We start from the raw sequence: 20,475 nt of genomic DNA, 5'->3' as shown, positions 1-20,475 counted from the left end.
TTACCTGAGAGGTTACAGACTGGTGTCCCGCAGGGAGGGTCATGTGACTGCTTTGTGATTCCAGTTTTCCCTGCAGGTATAAGCGAGTTGTTCTGCAGGTATCAGCAAGTTGTTCTGTTTAACCACCGTGAACACCTACAGAAGTACCAACCATACGGTAATGCTTTAACTGCCACTGAACTGCCATCTTACAAACCACATAGCAACACACTGGAAACTACCCGCAACACCCATGTATTGTATGTATGTATGTAGGGTGGTGAGTGTTAAGTTAGTTAGTTAGCAGCAGAAACTTAATATGAATCTTAATGCAACTCGGTCCAAACAACTGCTTTTTAATCAATCTTGCATGTGAACCATTGCACAGTATCCCAGTAAGTATCTAAAATAAATGAAACATTAATCAAATAGGAGTAGATTAATTTGGCTAAGCAGGCAGCACATTTGTGATGATATAGCACAGTGGGGAGGGAAGCAGATAATTATAAGTGAATTAGGCTAATTTTTAAATTATGGTGCATTTTCACCAACTTCTGCTCTCTAAGCATTAAAACCAGGGTTTCACTGTGCAATAGTTTTTTTACATATGCTATAAAACGTACAATATTGGGAGACTAATTTTAAACCATTGGCACATTTGCAATAGTTTTTATTCCTGATAAGCACCTACTAGCATTGCTTAAAGGGATAGTTCACTTTGAAATTAAATTTTGGTATGTTTTAGCTTACCTCAAGGGCATCCAAGATGTAGGTGTCTTCCGCAGTAGTTTCAATTTTGATATTTTTAGGTCAAACCGTTCTTGTCTGTTAGTCATATAATGCAGGTTTATGGTCACTATCTCAAAGAGCATGCACAGTGAAGTCCAAATTAAACAATTCCCCATCGTAAGTACACATTGATGGCCTAAGACACGAAACGAGCGGTTTGTGTGAGAAAACGAACAGTATTTATATCGTTTTTACCTCTTGTACACATCCGAGATCACGTCCGGCGCTTTCCGGCGCTTGCCCAGACTAAGCCAGAACGCGCACACACGTAACACACCAGGATGTCACTCAGATCACTTGGACGTGGTTGTGTAGAGGTAAAAACGATATAAATACTGTTCGTTTTCTCACACAAACCGCTCGTTTCGTGTCTTAGGCCATCAATGTGTACTTACGATGGGGAATTGTTTAATTTGGACTTCACTGTGCATGCTCTTAGAGATAGTGACCATAGACCTGCATTATATGACTGACAGACAAGAACAGTTTGACCTAAAAATATCAAAATTGAAACTACTGCGGAAGACACCTACATCTTGGATGCCCTTGAGGTAAGCTAAAACATACCAAAATTTTATTTCAAAGTGAACTATCCCTTTAAAAAGCATGTGCGATGATTTCTACTTTGGTGGCTTTAGTGCACTCAAACTTAAGCCGAACAAAGAAGACCATAAAAATAGTCCGCCAAACCACATCACCTGAAGCAAAAAAAAAAAAAATGACTCACACAATCTTAAACCATTAGGTTGAACCTGCACATTTTCACTTTTTACAGTGTGTCAACATCACTGTAACTCTGATCTATTCGTTCAGTCACAGCTGGGGAAACAAGACACTAAACACAAAGACAGTCCATCAAAGGAAATTACCATTTAATGGCAGCTAAAGTGTTGGGATTAATCGTCCAGAAGGAGATCAAGCTGAACTTATATCCTCTGTCTGTTCACTCTGATCTTTGATCAATAAGGAAACCCTGCTGATCTAGTGCAATGCTGTGAACTGAGCTACCCTTTCACATCTCCATAGAAAGGATCAGCTAATTTAATGTGTTAAATATCCTACAGCAAACACAGGCGTTGTGATGTTAACCAAGGTGGTCTATAATACCTGGAGAAAGCTACTCATTACCATTCATCAACAGGAACAAGATGCCGCATGAAGGAAATTACACAGTACCACATAAAAAGCAGACATTTTTTTAATTTACATTTTTAAGTGCCCTCCAACAATAATCTGTCATTGGAGAAACAATAATTTAAAGAAATATTTGCAATGTTAATAAAACAATAAAATAATAAATACAATTATGTTGTCAAAACACACAGCTGATTTCTAATGTCTATCAATAAACATATGGTGTAGATACAACATCTACCAGCAGTGGCTAACTAAAGCACGCTTACCAGCAGAACCTTGACCTTTTATGTTGACTACGAAATGCAGCAGATTCACAATATATACCATCAATTCATGTGTTTAAGTAACTTAATGGCATTAGTTACTTTTTTATGGAAAGTAATGTGTTGTGTAAATTTTTCTAACTTGGGATGGGCTTGCTTATTATTTTATTTTTTTTATAATAAAAAAAAAGTTATATTTTTGGCAAATGTTGATGCCCTCTCACACCAAAAGTGAACTGAATAAAAAATACAAATTCATGCCAGTACAAGTAGAGGGCTTTAACAAACCTTTCAGCTGTGCTGGCATTCTGGAATGCAGAAGAATAGGAGAAAGGAGAAGACATAAAACACACATGTAATGTTTATCTAAAATAATTGTTGCTTATTTGTATGGTCAAATTGTTTCATCAAAGGTCGGGGGCAAATACATTGGTTTATAAAGTGTGTGATTTTCTTAGTTTGCGTAATATTCTTAGTTTGCATTTCACTGCTTGCATTACTTTTGGGGAATACTGAATCTGTTTTTGTGCCAGAGAGATGAGTAAAGGCATGTTCACATTTAGTCTAGAACTGCAATAACATCATGTTTACACACCACACCTCTGGACTTACTCACGGTCTCAGGGGGACAGGAGAGCTGTCAGTCAATAAATGGAAGAACATAGTAATTTGAAAAATTAACTTAGATATTTTGTTGTAAATGTAAAAGTAATGCGTTATTTTACTAGTTACTTGGAAAAAGTAATCTGATTACATACCTCACGTTACTTATAATGCGTTACGCCCAACACTGATCATGATAAGCGCTCATTGTCACATTTCTTTCTTCTTCCATGCTGGGGTTTGGCATCACAATGGCTTTGTTTCCAGGTGGACCATTAAATAACATGACACACACGTCTCCCGGAAATCCTGTAGAATTCAAGCAATCAGATTTCGAAACTCCTGAAGTGTTTACAATTTTGTGTGCCTTATGCATCAGACTTTCAGCCAACGGTCGGTGTGCGTGACTTCTGAGGCTGAGACTAAGGTCTACGTATGTAGTTCATAACAGAGTTGGTATTCATGCAGCAACAAATGCAAATTTTACTCATCAGGAAGAGACCTCTGAATAAAGGAGGAAATAAGTCCACTGTGGAAAATAAAGTGCAGATATTTGCATAACGGGTAGCTCGCCATTTAAAAAGCAAACAATATTGAATGTTTCAAGTTCAACCCACCGACTGACGAGAAGGGCAGTTTGCAGAGTGTTAATGAGCTTGCACTGACGCAAATGTCTTTCTCACACCTTTAGACTTAGTCATATAAAACAGTCATTTGAATGTGCATGCAAGCCCATTATATACATCCTAGTTAAATACACCAACTTACATGTATACTTCATTGGGGTTCTGACTAAAAGCATAATTTCACAAGCCCCCTGGCGACCTGACATTTTACCTGTGAACTAATGGGTTTCTTCATGCGGGCAGGAGTCTGTTGTTTCTCCTGATCTGAATGGACCACCGCATGTCCTGGACTCCTTAAGAGCTATTGATTGAATATTTTAATATTTCATATAGGTAAATGCAGCAAACGGTTACCTTTGAGAACTACTTCAGTTTCCATCAATATTTCTTTTTTTTATATATATTACATTTGCAATACATTGAGTCACTGGGACTATTTATGGGTTTCTATGTGGACTCAATTCTAAAAAAAAATTATGTAAAATTGGATGACTTGTTTTAGTGTCAGTATCCATTTTCTATTGATGATAGCTAAAATATGGGGTCAGTAATATTTTTAAGGAGGTCCTGTCATGAGAAATCAAATTTTCCTTGATCTATTTTACATATAAAAGGTCTTTGTACCATAAAAACATCCTGCAAGTATCATAACTTAAAACGTCCTCCTCATTTTGAACAAAGCATTTATATAATCAAGCTCCAAAAACGGCTTGTTTTTTTTTTTATATTATGAGATTTGTGACGTCACACGGGCAAATACATTCAAATATGCCTGCCTCCAGAGCAAGACATCAACAAATAGTTATACATCATCGCAACATAGGCCCTGCCCACTGGTGTTCAGTCGCTTAAAGGGATAGTTCACCCAAAAATGAAAATTGGCATGATTTACTCACCCTCAAGTCATCCTAGATGTATATGACATTCTTCAGTCTTTCAGATGAATACAATCAAAGTTATGTAAAAAAATGTCCTGGCTCTTCCAAGCTTTAAAATGGCAGTGAATGGCTGTTTCTGTTTTGAAGTCCATAAAAGTGCATCCATCCATCATAAAATGGCTCCACACGACTCCAGGGGGTTAATAAAGGCCTTCTGAAGCAAAGCGATGCGTTTGTGTAAGAGAAATATTCATATTTACAACTTTATAAAGTAAAATAGCTAGATCCCCTGGCCAAACAAACATACAAATTCGACTTAACCCATACACAAAAGAATTGTATTTGAAATATATTTTCTGGATATGTTTTGGAATATATGCACATATTTGAAATTGGCCCAATAAATATATTTCATACTTATATTTCATATATTTTTGTTATATTTCAGAATATATTTCAATGTATTTTTTTCTGTACGGGTCCCCAAAAGTGTCAAAAATATATGTGGCATATATTCCAAATACATTGAAATATATTCTGAAATATAACAAAAATATATGAAATATAAGTATGAAATATATTTATTGGGCCAATTTCAAATATTTGCATATATTCCAAAACATATCCAGAAAATATATTTCTTTTGTGTATGGGAAGTCTAAAGCGCAACTAATGCGACTAATGTGACATACTGCTGATATTTACACTATGCCATGACACACTACGGTTCTTCTGATGTCATAAGCTGTGTAAGTTGCCTTAGACGCTAGTAGACTGCGTATGTTCGTTTGGCCAGAAGCTAGAATTTTACTTAGTGACATGTTAAATATGAATATTTTTCTTAAACAAACTTTGCTTCAGAAGGCCTTTATTAACCCTCTGGTGTCTGAGGTGTTTTCTGGGTCCTGGAGATGTTCTGACATGCTCTGACATTGTGCTTATTTCTGTTACTTGTGACATTTTCATGGCAAAAGTCTGATTACACTGCAATCAAACTCAGCACAAACTCTGCTACAAAAATAGGTAAGCAGCATGTATGTAAAGGTTTGTAGTTTTGAGATAATTAAGTTTATGCGTGGTTTGTAAAAAAAAAAAAAAAAAAAATCACCCTTGAATATTTGCTTCACAACTACGTGAAAATCATCCTGCGTACTCATTCAGAAAAAAAAACAAAACAATATATTGATTTAAAATTTGTAAGACATGTTTTGTGTAAGAAAGCTTTATGTGAGGAGGCGTGAACACATCATGAATATATTTCACACCTGAGAAAATATAGATATTGAAGCAACTTTATTATTATCGAACATAAAAACATCCTTGTGTCGTACATGTATATAAATTTAGCATTGAAAGGTTGCCTACCTGTCTATAGTTCATATTTCAACATGTTTTTGTATATATATACATTTTAGTCAGGCACCAGTTTAACTAGTAGCTAATGCAAAGTTTATGCAACAATAATATGCTTACTATTATGAGTGGAGATTTCTTACCTTCAAATCGTGTTCTTCTAATTCTTCTGAGGTAAATCCAAGGTAAACAGCACAGCACAAACACAATGTGTCTTCCAAACTCAATGAAAATCAGAGGAGTACTGACATCTCTTATTCTTTGTTTTGAGGTGATGAGGGCGTTTACAGGTCTGCGTTCCTTCACGTGGATGATTTGCATATCAATTGCTCTTGCGCTCGTGGGTGTGGTCACATTAGAGCTAATGAGCACGGGCTGGAGAACCAATGTGGTTGCTTTCATACGGATTACTTCTTTTATTTTTTATGTCATTTAAAAATAGAGACTTCAAGCTTTGTACAGACATATGCCCCAAGTCTTTGTGACAAGCATTCGATGAGTTACAGATTATTTTCTATCGCGTTTCAGAATGAACTTCACTTTGAGAGACGGCAGAACACACATCATGTTTATTTTATTTATTTTACGAAAAACACAACATTTTGTTTTTATAATGAGTGTACACAAATAAAACAAGACATTTAACAGTTTTGAATGATGTATAACACATAAATGTAAGATAAAAATCAACAGAGTATTTTGAGTCTCTTTTGCACTGATAAGAAAAAAAGCGAGCTGGTCATGCCGGCGCGACCTCCGACCCAAGAGGGTTAACCCCCCGGAGTCGTGTTGAGCACTATTATGATGGATAGATGCACTTTTAGGGACTTAAACGGCCATTCGCTGCCATTATAAAGCTTGGACGAGCCAGGACCTTTTTTTAATATAACTCCGATTGTATTCGTCCGAAAGAAGAATGTCATATACACCTAGGATGACTTGAGGGTGAGTAAATCATGGGCTAATTTTCATTTTTGGGTGAACTATCCCTTTAACGGCTGACACTGGATGTGAGCATCGCGTTAAAAAAAGAAAATAGAACCCATTATTATAATCACTGTCACTGTCTACACTGTATACAGATGCCCGTGCACTTTCTGAAGTTCTTCACACGCTTGAGTCAATAAGAGGACAAATGGAAGAGTAAATGGAAGCGTAAAGGAACGTTCACATTGACACATCCTTGTAAACAGCTCAATTGCTCATTTTTGCAGAGATTTCAGAAGGATAACAGCAGCAGGAACAAGTATGGTTTATTTTTAATGGCGTCATGGTCATGGATGGCATAAGGATTATACAGTATGTTTGTTCTGAGAATGTGGCTGCAGATTGTATAGTAAATGAGGCACAGTGTAATGGAGAGTTTGCAAAGAAACTTGTGTTGATGGATAAGGCAGTCAGCCAGGCCCGGATTGGCTAATCGGGAGCACCGGGAAAATTCCCGGTGGGCCGGTCTGTTTTATTGGCCAGGAGGGCCGGTGTTGTCATGGCACTGGGTTGAATGCTTTCCTTATGGCTCCAGTCATAGCGCAGCCCCACTATTTTTTTTATTATTATTTTATCGCAGCCCCACAAAAAAAATAAAAATAAAGTCACTTTGTTAGAGATGTGCGAACAAAAAATAAGAGATACAAAACATGGATAATAGCCTATATCGCGACGATAACCGACCTCATCATCTGAGCTGCTTCAGCACTCAAACACCGCTCGTCGGCAATGGCAAAATGTTTGAGATGACCGATCAAAGCAAGCGGGATTTAAGTTCACAGAAGCGCGAGCCGCGGCCGCGCGCGAATCCCAACGCGACGCTTCACGAGATAAGGTGCGTGGCTAAACTAAACGGCTGTTTTACGATAGAAATTTTAAACGACCGACATAAATAATCACATTACAAAGACTGTATCAATCTAAGCTCATCTTCAGGAAGGGGAGATTTACAGGTAAAGATAAAGAGACTGAGAGAAGAAGAACGAGAGAAGGAGATGGAGATGAGAGAGAAGAGCAGGTAGAGCAATAGCCTATTGCATAATAATGAGAATAACTTTATTACAATGGATTCCTATTTAACACAGTCAGATGTTTATGGAAGCTTGTTTCCGCCACAAAATAAAAAAATGATAATTGCGACTTTTTATCTCACTTTTATCTGACTTTATTTCTCAGAATTGCGAGATAAAAAGTCAGAATTGCGTGAAATAAAGTCGCAATTGCGTGTTATAAAGTCAGAATTGCGAGATATAAATTCAGAATTGCGTGAAATAAAGTCACAATTGCGTGTTATAAAGTCAGAATTCCCCCTTAGAATAGGAATTTATATCTCACAATTGTGAGTTTATATCTCACAATTCTGAGAAAATATGTCAGAATTGCGAGATATAAACTCGCAATTGCGTGTTATAAAGTCAGAATTGCGTGATATAAAGTCGCAATTGCGAGAAAAAAGTCAGAATTCTGACTTTATAACACGCAATTGTGACTTTATTTCACGCAATTCTGACTTTGTATCTCGCAATTCTGAGAAATAAAGTCAGAATTGCGAGATGTAAACTCGCAATTGTGAGATAAAAAGTCGCAATTATCATTTATTTATTTTTATTTTGTGGCGGAAACAAGCTTCCATATTGGGGGAAGTGCCAGATAGCCCTTGAAAGATTGGGCCTTATACACTGAGGGTTTAATTACACTATTTTAATAGTCAGTCGGGAACTAAAGTGGGCCGGTCTAAGGCATTAAACTCCAGGGCTGAAAATGAGTCCCAATCCGGCCCTGCAGTCAGCTGTATTGGATACCCCCCCCCCCCCCCCCCCCCCCCCCCCACCCCCACAAGTATTAGCATTGCATGTGAACCTCAAGGAACGTATTAAAATAATATAAAATCCATGTCATCATGACCCCCTATACTGTTTTTGAAAGAAGTCTATTATTCTTACCAAGGATGCTTCTATTTGATCAAAAACTTATTTGCTATATATTTCTGTGGGAACCTTAATACATTTTGTTCTTCGTGATACTTAACACCAGGTCAGAATGGTGTAAAAGGGAGTAAATGCTGATAGAAGTTTCATTTTTGGAAGAACTATTTCTTTAAATGTGCAAATGTTACTGGAAAATTAGGCTCAATCTTTCCTCTATGAATCCATTACAAAGTCTGGAGCAGATTCAAATATACATAAACCACCATGAATTTAGTTAATGAAACATTTGGAAGCCAAATGAAAAATGAATGTCATTTATTTCAATCGTCGTTGTCGACTACACATTCTCAGTTGAGTCAGATCTCCATGCCAGCACTGGCTTGTGTCACGAATGTACCAATTCCACCCAATTCCATTTTTTCGTTTTGATTTAAACAGGCACTCGACTGTGAAGGTGACGAGAAATTCTTCCCCACGTACAGTAAAAGACTGAGCTAATGTGCTGAGCTAAGGATTGAATTAGATATTTTTTTTTTTTTCTTAAGCATGTCAAACATTTTATTGCTCAAAGTGACATTCCTGGCCATAAGGAACGTATAATGAGAAAATAAAATAGGTCACTTCTAAGGGTTGTTGTTCAGTTTCATTCAAACTATATCCCTAGAGAGTAATGTTCGTAGTTATAAAAAGCATTTTTATCCCTCTGTCGACACACACACACACACACACACACACACACACACACACACACAGTTAATTTAGTTTATTGCTTTTTTTGATGTTGTCAGAAAAAAAAAATCAATCATTCAATCAATAAATAAATACATAAACAATAAACTGCATGGCCAACAACTAATATACTTACTTTTAAAAGTAATTAAAATGAAAAGCTAGTCCATTATTTAACATATATAACATAATGAGGATAATTTCTACATGCTTAATCATGAATCAATTCCAGCACTAAAAGCCTGGCATTTCACAGACACACATCAACAGCCCAACCAAAGCCCTTCTGTCTCTCTTAACAAGTTCACCATGTTCCTGGAATTGAGCCGAGGACCAACATGTCTGATTTTAATAGATCTTTGGTTCACAGACCCCCCAGTTACATCAGAAGTCTTCAGTCTCTCTCGAAAAGAGAAAAGGCCTCAGAGCAAAAGAAGAACAGTGAAAAAAAAACCCAAACAACTGGCACATCATTTTGCCATCTTTCTTTATCAGGAGTTAATGTGCATTAGAGCTGTTATCTTTGTGAAGCTATTGTCACGGGTTATTATCTCCACACTAATCAGACATTACAGTATATCTCATTGCATCTTTATTGGGGAATAACACAATTGCAAAACCAGCAGCTCAAAAAATGAATGCAATTTGCATGAATCAAATGTATTATGTAAACATGTTTGTTAAATCGTTGGAGTTTGAGGCTATGAAGAATTTCAGCACTTTAAAGACAGATGAATAGATGTGAAAAATGTTAATACAAGACTCCACATTTCCATTTATTCATTTAGCAGACGCTTTTATCCAAAGTGACAAATGAGGAACATCATAAGCAATGTGCATAAATGTACATAAAATAAACATTCAATACAATATGTACACTACAGTTCAAAAAGTTTAGGGTCAGTAAGATTTACATAGAGCATAGACATGCATAACTTGTGGTCAACAAGGCTGCATTTATTTGATCAAAAATACAGCAAAAACAATAATATTGTGAAACATAATTAAAATATAAAATAACTGCTTTCCATTTTAAAATTTTCAGCATCATTACTCCAGTCTTCAGTCACATGATCGTTCAGAAATCATTCTAATATGCTGATTCGTTGATGAAGAAACATTTCTTATTATCAATGTTGTGTTGATTCATATTTTTGTCTTTGGTGAAGAGAAAGTTCAAAAGAAAAGCATTTATCTGAAATTGACATTATAAATGTCCTTACTGTCACCTTTGATCAGTTTAAAGCATCCTTGCAAAATAAACGTGCAAATTTCTTTCAAAAAAAAAAAAAAAAAAAATATATATATATATATATATATATTACTGAAGCCAACATTTTGATTGGTAGCTTATATTGTAAAATACATGTCTGGTTTCTCTGATTGAAAAAAAAAAAAAAGTATATATATATATATAATTCAAGTAATTTTAGAGCAAATGCAAGAATGTTGAGATATTGAAAATATGGGCATGCAATCATCAGATGAAAGAAATGAAAAACTACATCAAACATTGCAATACAAGTAAGTGTAATATATAATGATTTGAGGAAGAGTGTAGAGAAGGTTCACCTAGGGGACAACACATAAAGAAGTGACTTTGGCTTTCATTATTGAACAGTTCAGAGATAGAACACATCCCACACAGACATATATCATCGGCACTGTTAAAAAAAGCATTATATTCAACTAATGACAGAAAATCATACAGCGTCCAAACAACATGAAGGTGAGTAAATAATGACAGAGTTTTCATTTTAACCCCAAAAATTCAGGCTTGGGTAAAATAATCCATTCAAAATGAACTAAAATCACACCCCAGTGACATTTTGATGGATAAAATCCAGCAGTGTGGCGATTCTCAATTTTTTGCAGTGATGTCATTACATAACCTTTAATTTTTAATAGTGTAGGCTGTAAACACAATAGCTGCCCAAAACAAAGGGGGGAAAAAAAAACAGCCACTGTGAGGGCTAACATAATTCAAACATAGAGTTATAGAGAAGTATGAGGTCGGTATAACCTTCCCAATCTTGAGCCAGGCTATTTACCATCAGAATTAATGAGGAGGATAATGGCCAGACTCACAAACAAGTGTCCAGACAAACAAACAGCCGCTACCTGTCCGTTCTGACCTCCACAGCTCTTGTCCTTACAGGCCACCTTTCAGCACACCTGAAAACAAGGATTAGCATTTCACTAAACTTGTCCCTAAACAAATCATCTATGTGTAGCTGCAGTACAAATGTGGGAAAATGCTAAAAGTTCAATCTGGGTGGAAACGTGAACTTCTCAATTTTGAAAACCTAATAATGAGACCTTGAAGTGAGCTGTTCTTAAGGCCTCACGGCATCAGATCTGAAATGTGGGAAATAGAAATTGGAAATATGTCAGTACAGGAAAGAAACCGGCCCATGACGGCACTGCACGAGGTCTTAAAGACTTCAGCTGATGTTGCCGCACTTTCGCTCTAGGCGTCCAATGAGATCATGGCGAGCGCTGGGACAGACTCTGAGATGGAATGACATGGCAGATTCTTCAAAGTGTGTATGTTTCCTGCCCTTGAGTGCAGACAAAAATGGAAGTAAAGGAGTCACGCTGTCTCTCCAGAGAATGGAAAAGCAGGCTGCATCTGGCCCATAGAGTGATGGGAAATCGGGCGGTGAGGCAAGGTCAGCGTGAAGGACTCAAAGGGTGAAAGAGGAAAAGAAAGGAAAATGGCAAACCTCAGAGAGAGCGAGTTCACAAGGAAACATCCTGTGATGGAGTTCCTGTAGCTCAACTGATAAAGCATGCCGGTAGCAATTCCAGAATCATGAGTTTAGTTCCCAAAGGAACACACCTACAGATAAAATGTACATTACCATTCAAAAGTTTGGGGTTTGTAAGATTTTTTTAAATAAGGCTGCAGTTATTTGATTAAAAATACAACAACAAAAAAATCACAATATTGTGAAATATTATTACAATTTGAAATAACTGTTTCCTATTTTAAAATACTTTAAAATGTAATTTATTCCTGTAATACGAAGCTGAATTTTCAGCATCATCGCTCCAGTCTTCAGTGTCACATGATCCTTCAGCAATCCTTTGAATATGCATCAAGAAACATTTACTATCAATTTTGAAATTAAGATATTAATTTCTTTCCCAAAAAAACCCTGACCTTCTACATATTGATAATTCACTTTGCAACCCAACCCTGCGGCCACGCACTGCCATTTAACAGAATTAAGCTGTACTCATTTCATCAGCATAACTTGACCAATCTTAAGAGTGTAACGGTGGCGACCTGAACTTTAGGAATTTAATTGGAAATTAATTCCTTAAAATAACTTATTTGGGTGCCAGGCAGAATTAAATCCACCCAAATAACTAAAGTTAATAATTTAACCCAGAATAACTCAAGCCACCAATTAATGAAATTCATTCACAAAAAAAGAAAAAAGAAACAACACATTCACAAAAGATTCAATACCAATTGATTGATGAATCAATGTGTGAATTAAAAATGTGGTCACCCTAGGGCACTACACTGTGTTAATCCAGGCCTGTGTGTGTGTCTGTGTGGTGCAAATGGCTTAAAGCTACGACATCCAGGCAAAAAAAAAAAAAAAAAAACTCTAGTCCCACGCTATACTTTTTTTTTTCTTTTTGAAAGTTTACTTTAAAAAAAGTCACAAGGTTTCATGTTGACTTTAATGCGTGCAGAAAAAATAACTGCACATATACTGTAGCACAAAGAGCAAAAAACCTTTAAAACTCACAGTTTACGGGAATTCATCTTGGCAATTGTCACACTTTGCCTTGGATTCATTGCATGCATGATTTAAGCTAAAACGAGCTGGAGTGCAGTGTTAAAAAGCCACACTTATTTTAGCCATGTGGTACAGTGAAGAGAATCTGCTAAAATCTCATTTACAACGTTTGAAGTAATTTTCCATTAATGACACATTGATCTCTCATTTAAGTAAGTCAAACTTGTTTAGTCCTAAAAGTGTGTCCCCAGTTATTACTTCAAGGATTACACCTTTCAGACATCAAATCAGATGCAAAGATATCCTAATTTGTCAAGGGGACGTTCACAGATATGCAAATATACAAAACTCCAAACCTGTGAATACAAAATCCTGCAAATGAGATTATTTCGCTTTTAGCACTGCGATTATAGCAAGCATCCCAGTGTTAAATTCATTTCTATCTAAATGGAAGGTTTGTTTGTTAAATTCCATGCAGTGGCACTTCCACTTCATAAAGCAAAATGAAAATGTCCTTGGGCTTGCCCATGGCTGATTGCCTGAACATGTCTTGCCTTCTGGTTGGAGAGGCGTGTAATGAACAACACATGAGCTGGCACGTGTACATAAATAAAGCAACTCCAAAATAAAAGGTGCTTTTCAGCATAAAACGATTCAACTAATTTCCATTAGCATTGCAACAAGAAAAAAGAAAAAAAAGAAAGAAAAAGAAAATTCTGCAAAACTGCAAACACCCTGCCAAAATATTTAACATACTGAAAAATCAAACCTGAAGAAAGTACAGTAATCAGTTAATCTAATCAAGGAAGTAATGATTTCTTATAAAACTACTGATGAAAAGTAAAAATTATAATATTCTGTGTATAAAAGACTTTTATAATCACCTCATTCTTATTTTCATCCTTGTGTCCTAATTTCCTCAGCAGTGCCCCTTTAAGACACCCATCAGAGCATAATCATTGTGTTTGTTTCAGTCTTGCCCCAAGGTTTGGAACAAATCTATGCTTTGACAAGGTCTGCTGCACTACTGTTTCAATCTCATGAGCAATCCTACTATTTAAGCACGTTTTACTGTTCGTCAGAAGATTAGTGGGCTGACTATATTGCTATAGCGTACAAATCAATAAGACAAAAACTTTTTAAAGTTTCACACAGCTGTCTTAAAGGAATAGCTGACCCAAAAAAGAAGAATATTTTGTCATTATTCGCTCACCTTCATGTCATTTCAACTCCCATATGGCTTTTCCCTTCCTTGAAATACATAATGAGATGTCTGGCTCAACGTCCAAGTGAAAATACAATGAAAGCAGGTGTTGATTTATGCAGCTAAGCTCCAAAAATGCCATAAAAGTACCATAAAAGTGTCATAAAAGTAGTTCAACTCTTGTGCCATATTCCAAGTGTGAGAAACATCCTGGGTTACGTATGTAACCCTAGTTCCCCAAAGGGAACGGACGCTGCGTGTAATCGCAGTGGGAACGCCTCCAGCGTAGTGCGTCTGAAGCATGAATGAAATCAGTCAATGGCGAGTAATCGCTGCGTGTAATCGCAGTGGGAACTCCTCCAGGGTAGTGCGTTTGAAGCATGAATGAAATCAGTCAATGGCGAGTAATCGCTGCGTGTAATCGCAGTGGGAACGCAATACCCACGTCCCATGCGAGCAAAACCCCGTCGTGTGTAGTTAAGGAGCACAAACGGACGAAAGAACCTGCGCCCCAGGAGCGGAGCTAAAATCGAGACTATAAAATCTGACGAATGTGTGCGGTGAGGACCAGCCCACCGCGTCACAAACATCCTGAAGAGAAACTCCTGAAAGGAGAGCTTTAGAAGCAGCCATACTCCGGGTGGAGTGAGCCCGTACAGCCAAAGGTGAAGGCTGACCGGCCGATTCATAGGCAAGTGAGATAGCCTCGACCACCCACTTGCTCATCCTTTGCTTAGATGCAGGGCACCCCTTGTTGGACGACCCAAAACAAACAAACAGCTGTTCAGACTTCCTCCACAGGGCGGCTCTGTGGACATACGCATCTAGAGCCCTAACTGGGCAGAGCAAATTAAGTTTCTCCTGGTCCGACGTCAGAAACGGAGGAGGACAAAAAGCCTGCAGTATGACAGGTCTAACTACAGTAGTTGGAACTTTTGGAACATAACCTGGCCTAGGATAGAGGAAGGCCTTAGCCATGCCAGGTGAGAATTCCAGGCACAAGGGAGCAACCGAGAGTGCTTGAATGTCTCCAATCCTTTTGAGAGACGAAATAGCAAGCAGGAAAATAGTTTTGAGAGTAAGGAACTTCTTGGAAACCTCTTCAAGGGGCTCGAAAGGAGCTAGGGAGAGACCCTCTAGGACGATGGCCAAGTCTCATGATGGCACCCTCGTGCGTACTGCTGGCCTCAGCCTCAAAGTGCCACGAAGGAAGCGAGATATAAGTGGGTGTCTCCCAAGAGAAACTCCACTCAAAGGGGCGTGGTAAGCAGCCAGGGCCGCCACGTACACCTTCAGTGTGGAGTGGGATAACCCCGTGGAGAGACGGGCCTGCAGGAACTCCAGCACTGTACCAACTGGGCAGGTAACTGGGTCCTGTTGGCGCTCTCCACACCAAGAGGTAAAAAGTTTCCACCTCGCGGCATATAGCTTCCTTGTAGCGGGAGCTCTGGATTGGAGAATGGTCTCAACGACCTCAGTCGAGAGACCGGATTTTATGAGCTGAGCCCCCTCAGAGGCCAAGCCCACAGTCTCCATAGCTCTGTGCGGGGGTGAAGGATCGAAGGATAGTAGGTCCCTCCTGATCGGAATCTCCAGGGGATAGCCGTCGAGGAGGAACACAAGGTCCGAAAACCATACTCGGGCCGGCCAGAACGGGGCTATCAGGAGTAGGCTGACTCCGTCCCGGCGAACCCTTTCCAGAACTCCTGGGAGCAGAGCAATTGGGGGAAATGCATACAGACGTGACCTCGGCCACGCCTGTACCAAAACGTCCAACCCCAGCGGGGCTGGATGGCTGAGAAAGAACCATAGAGGACAGTGTGATGTCTCCCTTGAAGCAAATAGGTCTACCTCGGCACGACCAAAATGTTCCCAAAGGAGCTCCACCACCTCGGGGTGAAGTCTCCATTCCCCGGGCCTCGGCCCCTGCCTCGACAGGATGTCTGCCCCCCGATTCAGATACTCCGGGAGATAAATCGCTCTCAAAGACAGAAGTTTCCCCGGAGACCATAGAAGGATCTGACGGGCTAGCTTGTATAATGGACGCGACCGCAGACCCCCCTGATGGTTTATGTAAGAGACCACCGATGTGTTGTCTGAGCGGACAAGCACACGGTGGCCCCTCAGGTCTGGGAGGAAGTGTTTCAGAGCCTGAAACACCGCCAACATTTCTAAGCAGTTTATGTGCCACGAGAGATGATGGTCCTGCCACAGACCCTGAGCTGGGCGACCACTCATGATCGCCCCCCAGCCCGTGAGGGAAGCATCTGTCGTTAGCGTTACACGACGACAAGGAGCTCCCAACACAGGACCTTCAGACAAGAACCGAGGATCTTTCCACATAACCAGGGCGCGAAGACACTGTCGCGAACTCATGATCGTGCGGAGCGGATTTCCCCTCGGGGAGAATCCCTTGGTTCTAAGCCACCACTGAAGCGGTCTCATGTGCAATAGGCCAAAAGGAATAACGTTGGACGCTGCTGCCATGGGACCTAACAGTCTCTGGAACTGTTTCACAGTGAGTAACTGGCCTAGCTTGATCTGATTTACTGCAGCGAGAATCGAAGCAATACGAGCAGGGGAAAGTTGTGCCTGCGTCGTCGTCGAATCCCACACCACAGCGAGAAAAGTGGATCTCTGTACTGGAGAAAGCACACTCTTCTTGGCGTTGAGCCTCAACCCCAATTTCTTGATGTGAGTGAGAACGACATCTCGATGCCGAACCGCCTGAGACTGCGATTGAGCTAAAATCAACCAATCGTCTATGTAATTCAGAATGCGGATGCCCTGTAAACGCAGAGGAGCTAGAGACGCATCCATACATTTCGTGAACGTTCGGGGTGAGAGTGCTAGGCCGAACGGAAGAACCTGATACTGGTACGCTTCGCCACTGAAAGCGAACCTCAGGAACTTCCGATGTTGAGGAAGAATAGACACATGGAAGTAGGCGTCCTTCAGATCTATCGTGACAAACCAGACCTCGGACCTGATTTGTGACACAATGATGCAGATGGTGCGATTTAAAAGATGCAGATCTAGAATCGGACGCAACCCCCCCATCTTTCTTTGGAACAATTAAGTATCGGCTGTAATAACCTGACTCCCTGCTGGAGCGAGGAACCCGTTCTATGGCTTCTTTTTGTAGAAGAGTCATAACCTCCTGTTCCATTACCAGAGCCTGCTCGGGGCCCACCACTGTGGGTAGAACCCCACTGAATCGAGGTGGACGAGACCTGAATTGAATTGCATAACCTCTTTCGACCGTGTGCAGGACCCACTGAGATACGTTGGGAAGATTTTTCCACTCCTCTACTAAGAATCTAAAAATCTACTAAGGGTACCAGCCTCTCGAGGCTGGCCTCTGGTTGAATATTCTGAGTGACAGACACGACGCCCTGTAACGGCGCACCGGCAGGGAACGACTGGTCTGACCACTCCAGAGCCCTCCTCAGAGGGGGCGAGCGTCCCTCGGGAAAACACTCGCCGGGTCCTTCTACGCCCTGTTTCGGCAGGGTTAGGAGAACAGACCCCTGAGGGCACCGTCAGGGATTTTTAGACGCGGCCTTCTTGGCGATAATGACTGTCCTCAGATCAGCCCTACCCCGCGAAGGTCGCGTCTGAGAGCGCCCCGACTCGTCCCTCCAGTTTGTCTGTGGAGGAGCACGAGACGCAACGCTCTGTTTTTGCTGCGCTCTCTGCTTTGATGAGCTGCTCGGCGGCTGGGACTGCCCTCGCTCAGCAGTCCCAGGAATTCTCACTTTGAGGGGAATAAATTTATGAAATGCAGCCGCCTGCTTCTTTTCTTCCTGAAACCTCTCAGTGACAGAGTGTAGCGCATCACCGAAGAGGCCCACAGGCGACATGGGAGCATTTAAAAGAAGAGATTTATCTTTTTCTTTCATAGATGTCTGGCTCAACCATAAATGCCTCTCCGTGGCCACCAGGGCTGCCATAGACTGGCAGATGGATTTCGCGGTCTACTTGGTGGCCCGGAGAGTGAGATCAGCTGTCTGTCTGAGCTCATTAAAAGTCTCTACAGAAATCTCTCCCCCCTCACTAGCTTCCTTAAGCAGGTCGGCCTGATATGCCTGCATAATAGCCATAGTATGTAGGCATGCAGCCGCCTGGCCAGCCCCCGAGTAAGCCTTTCCCACCAGCGCTGGTATAAATTCTGCTAGATACTGGTCTAACCCAGCTCTTTGACACCTCAGTGTGAAGATCTGAGAAGAACGGTAAGCACCGGCGAAAAGGCTGAGAACGTGACGGCAGAAATCTTTCATCAAGTTTGCTTTTATGTCTAGACTCCTGCCTATCAACTGGCCACTCAATGCTGAGATTCTCAACAGCACGAGATAAAACATCCATAAGCTCATCTTCAGCAGGGTGCTGGAATGACGAGTCTCTTTCAGTCTCGTCTGTTGCAAGACTTTCAACATCCAGCTCCTCAGAACTGGATAGCCGAAGTTCTTGAACATCATGTGCCTCAACCCGGGCGGAAGTAACCGCAGCGCGTGCTTCCAGAGCCAGGATAGAGGCACTGGATCTCACCGGTGAAGGCTGAGATAGGGCGGGGCCCGTCTCAACCTCGTCGGTGAGATCCATTTGCGAACCCCAAGTCAAGCGCCCGCCGCTCTGCCTCAACAGAAGCGGGACCCGAGACTTGGGGAGCGTGCAGCGAACCCGCCCTCCTCGAAGAGCGATCGCCGCGAGCGCAGCGTCCTTAAGGGAAGACGCTCGCAATGCTCACAATCAGCCCCCTCGAGAGCTGACTGGGCATGCTGCACTCCCAAACAAGCAACACATAGTAGGTGTGAGTCCCCGCCTGTGATATATCGAGTACAGGGGGGAACACACTTCCTATATTGTTGCTCGCTCGTCATTTTGACGCTCATATTGTTTTTTTTAAATATATATATAGTGAAAAACTCCTGCCTAGTAGCACTAGAAACAGACAAACACGAAATAGACGGATTCAAACACACACAGAGCGCTGCTGAAGTAACAGAAGCTGTCTTGCTTGTGATTCAGGGGTGCTTTATAGTTTCCTGGTCGATGACATCACTCGCTGTGACGCTCCGTCTCGCCATTGACTGATTTCATTCACGCTTCAGACGCACTACGCAGGAGGTGTTCCCACTGCGATTACACACAGCGGTAGTTTCTGAAGGGGAACTAAAATTTAGGCTGTTATTGTAAAAAAATAAATAATAATAATATATCTTATACACTCTGCGTGTAAATTTAACATTTAAATGGAAAAATAAATTACATAAATGAGCCTCACCAGAACCCAAACACGATTGTTCTTGTTCTTGTGACAACATCTGTGCAAGTAAGAAAAAATAAAGGAAGAAAAATTGCTTTATACGTTTTTGTTGCAAATACAATTTTAGAATTGAAAATTTCACACGAAGCTGTTGCATGACTTACATTAACATATATTAAGTTTTGAGCTGCTTTTATCCAAAGTGACTTACAAATGATTCATCGTGAAGAGGCAAACAAACACAAGAAGTGCTCAAAATAAGTTTTTGACATTGCTTAGAGTAGCATAAGCTAGAGTAGGGAGCTTAAGCTAGAATAGGGAGGGATTAAAGGAAAGTGAAAGCATATACATTTTTTTCTATTTTTTTGTATGATGATGATGAGGCTAAGTGCTCACGGAAGAGATGAGTTTTATGCTGTCATTTGAATATTGTCAGGGATTCTTCATTCTGGATGAGGCGGCGGTGGTAGCCAGTGCAGAGATATAAAGAGAGGTGTGATGTGGGCCCTTTTGGGCTCGTTGAAGACAAGACGTGCTGCAGTGTTCTGAATCATTTGTAGAGGTTTGATTGCACATGATGGAAGTCCAGCCAGAAGAGCACTGCAGTAATCAAGCCTAGAAATGATCAGGGCCTGGGCAAGAAGTTTTGTTGCATGCTCAGTTAGGAAAGGCCTGATCTTCCTGATGTTGTGTAGTGCAAACCGGCATGATCGAGCTGTCTTTGCAATGTTGCCTTTGAAGGTCAGCTGGTCCTCAAAGATTACTCCAAGATTTCTAGCTGACCTTGATGGGGTAATTGATGATGAACCTAACTGGATGGTGAAATCATCCTGTAGAGTCAGATTGGCAGGGAAGACGAGAAGCTCAGTCTTTGCAAGGTTGAGCTGATGATCTTTCATCCATGCTGAGATGTCCCTTGAAAAGCACCCTTGATTAGTTCCTATTTCTATGAGCCCCCTCAGTCCGAAAAATGCT

Source organism: Rutilus rutilus, assembly GCF_951802725.1.
Source record: "Rutilus rutilus genome assembly, chromosome: 16".
NCBI classification, from domain to species: Eukaryota; Metazoa; Chordata; class Actinopteri; order Cypriniformes; family Leuciscidae; genus Rutilus; species Rutilus rutilus.
Note: the sequence above shows the minus strand (reverse complement) of the source record.